Here is a 3,303-nt window from a genome sequence, read left to right as displayed (position 1 = left end):
AGAAACAACTGCTAGTTTTTTTAATAGTTTCAATTGTTTTTCAATTTTCTATTTCATTTATCTCTGCTCTAATTTTTATAATTTCAGTTTTTTTAGAAGCTGATGGCTTTTTTTTTGCTGTTCTTTTTCAATTTGTTGGAGATGTTGGGTTAGAGAGTCAATGGTCAATTTTTCCTGCCTTTTGATGTGTTTGCTAATTGCTATAAATTTACCTCTGATTATGGCTTTGGCTGGTTCCCAGAGGTTTTGGTAAGTAGTGTCCTCATTGTCGTTTGTTTCAAGAAACTTTTTAATTTCATTTTTTATTTCTTCTTGTACCCAGTCGTGTTCAAGCAAGTTGTAGTTTAGCTTCTAAATGTATGATTTTTTTCTCCTTTATTCTCTTGTTATTAATTTATAATTTTGTGGCATTGTGATCTGAGAAGATACTTTGTATAATTTATATGTTTTTTAATTTGTTGATGCTTGCCTTGTGACCTAGAATTTGGTATTTTCTGGATAATGTTCCATGCACATTGGAAAAGAAGCTGTATTGTGCTTTTCTTGGGTGCATGAGCCTATAAATATCTATAAGATCGAGTTGGTTAATTGTGTGGTTTAATTCTTGAGTATCTTTGTTGAGATTCTTTTTGGTAGTTCTATCTTTTCTTGAAAGGGGTGTATTGAAGTCTCCAGGTATTATAGTAGTGTTATCTATCTCCTTTTTCAACTTTGTTAATGCGTGTTTTATATATTTTGCAGGTCTTTCATTTGGTGCATAGATATTAAATATTGTTATATCTTCTTGTTCTATGAACTCTTTAAGCATTATGTAATGACCTTCTTTATCCTTGTTGATGATTTTTTCTTTGAAATGTATTTTATCAGAGGTTAGTATTGCTACTCCTGCTTTTTTTTGGTTGCCATTTGCTTGGTATATTTTGTCCCATCTTTTAATTTTTAGTCTTTCTTTATCTTCATTTTTCAGATGTGTCTCTTGTAGGCAACATATTGATGGATTTGGTTTTTTTATCCAATCTGCTACTCTTTTCTCTTCAGTGGTGCATTTAAGCCATTCATGTTCAGTGTAATTATTGAAAGGTAGGGTTTTATTGCTGTCATTCTGTTCAATTCTTTTTGGTGTCATTGCTAGTTACTTTGGTCCATCCTGTTTTCGGTGGCATCTCTGTTTCAAGGACGTTTCTAAGTGTTTCCTGTAAGGCTGGTCTTGTTTTTACGAACTCCTTTAGGTTCTGTATTTTTGGGAATAATTTGATCTCTCCTTCATACCTGATGGATAGTTTTGCTGGGTACAGTATTCTTGGTTGAAAGTTGTGTTCTTTAAGTGTTCGATAGATGCCATTCCACTGTCTTCTTGCTCTCATGGTTTCTGCTGAGAAATCAGCACTTAATATTATCTGTTCTCCCTTATAGGTTACTCTTTGTTTCTCTCTCGTTGTTTTTAGTATTTTCTCCTTATCTTTGGTTCTAGCAAATTTGACAATGATATGCCTCGGTGTTTTTCGTTTAGGGTCTATTCTATATGGTGTTCGCTCAGCTTCTTGAATATATATTCTGTCATTCTTCATTATGCCTGGAAAGTTTTCCTCTAGTTATTCTTCCACAAGTTTTTCAGTGCCTTCTTCTCGTTCTGGGATTCCAGTGATGCAGATGTTATTTCTGTTAATGGTACCCCACATTATTCTTAAGTTTTCTTCTGTTTCCTTCTTTTTTGCTTCTGCCTTTTTCTTGGTTATATCTGTGGTGATGATTCTATCTTCTATTTCACTAATTCTGTTTTCCATCTCTTCACCTCTATTTGTATGTCCTTCCATCATGTTGACAGCATCAGAAACCTTAGATTTCATATTATGAATTATGATTTCTTGTTTTTCCAGTGCCTCTAATGCCTCATTTCTTTTCTCTGTGTCATTTTCGATTTTTTTACATTCCTCCTGATTTTTTACTGTAGTGTTCTGTAATTCTTCAAGTTTGTCTTTCATCCATTGAAAAAAATTCAATCATCTTTTTTTTTTAAAATTCTGCATTAGAAACTTCCATCAGACTTTCTGGCTTCATGAAATCCATTGCAACTGTGTCATTTTGGGGGTTAGATATCTTGTTTTGGGATTGCGTGGTGAGAGAGGTACCTTGCTTCTTTCGAGACATTGAAGTGGAAGAGTTTTTGAAAACTAAGGTGATAGTTGGTTCTTGGTGTGGTGTCACTGCTTCTCTATTGATATTTCCAGAACCTCCCTTTTGCTTAAGTTGGTTAAACCAATGTGGTATGGACAAACAGCAGTTTATAGTAAAAAGAAACTAAATTTTCAATATTGGAAACTTTCTCAAGTGAGGTTGAAAAATGCTGTAATTTGGTCTATGTGTTTTTGTTCTTTTGTGTGTTTTTTTGTTTTGTTTTGTTTTGTTTAGCTTTTGGTTTTCTATTAGTTTTCTTTAAGTCCCAAAGCTCAGAGCTGGTGGCGGTGTCGCGGACTGGGGCGTGGGAAGCAATGCGGTACCTGGAGGCATGGGTGAAAGGTGCAGGGGTGGGTCCCAGTTCAAATCCACTCCCTCTGTCCCCTGCATCTGCGCGGGACCCAACATTGCCAGTCCCAAAGTTCAGAGCTGGTGGTGGGGTCGCGGACTGGGGCAGGGGAAGCGATGTGGTACCTGGAGGCATGGGTCAAAGGTGCAGCCGTGGGTCCCAGTTCAAATCCACTCCCTCGGTGCACTGCGTCTGCATGGCACCCAACTTTGCCAGTCCCAAAATTCAGAGCTGGTTGTGGGGTCACGGACTGGGGCAGGGGAAGTGATGCGGTACCTGGAGACGTGGGTCAAATGTGCAGGGGTGGGTCCCAGTTCAAATCCACTCCCTCTGTCCCTGCATCTGTGTGGGACCCAACATTGCCAGTCCCAAAGTTCAGAGCTGGTGGCGGGGTCGTGGACTGGGGCAGTGGAAGCGATACGGTACCTGAAGACGTGGGTCAAATGTGCAGGGGTGGGTCCCAGTTCAAATCCACTCCCTCTGTCCTCTGCATCTGCGTGGCACCCAAATTTGCCAGTCCCAAATTTCAGAGCTGGTGGTGGGGTCGTGGACTGGGGCAGGGGAAGCGATGCAGTACCTGGGGACATGGGTCAAAGGTGCAAGGGGTGGGTCCCAGTTCAAATCCACTGCCTCTGTCCACTGGGTCAGCACAGCACCCAACTTTGCCAGTCCCAAATTTCAGAGCTGGTGGTGGGGTCGTGGACTGGCGTGCCGGAAGCTAAGCAGTACCTGGAGGTGTGGGTGACAGGTGCAGGGGTGGGTCCCAGTTCAAATCCACT

The 3,303-nt window shown here is 40.1% G+C and overlaps 1 protein-coding gene across 1 annotated transcript in view; it reads left to right on the top strand.

Annotated features, from left to right (window-relative positions):
* The window catches only part of SYTL4 (synaptotagmin-like 4), a 61,764-nt gene that overhangs the window by 30,496 nt on the left and 27,965 nt on the right, over window positions 1-3,303 (top strand). The gene's annotated exons all lie outside the window — the stretch shown is intronic.

Source organism: Elephantulus edwardii, unplaced genomic scaffold, assembly GCF_000299155.1.
Source record: "Elephantulus edwardii isolate Elephantulus edwardi_28Jun2011 unplaced genomic scaffold, EleEdw1.0 scaffold00310, whole genome shotgun sequence".
NCBI lineage: Eukaryota > Metazoa > Chordata > Mammalia > Macroscelidea > Macroscelididae > Elephantulus > Elephantulus edwardii.
This window is presented reverse-complemented; position numbering and strand designations above follow the sequence as displayed.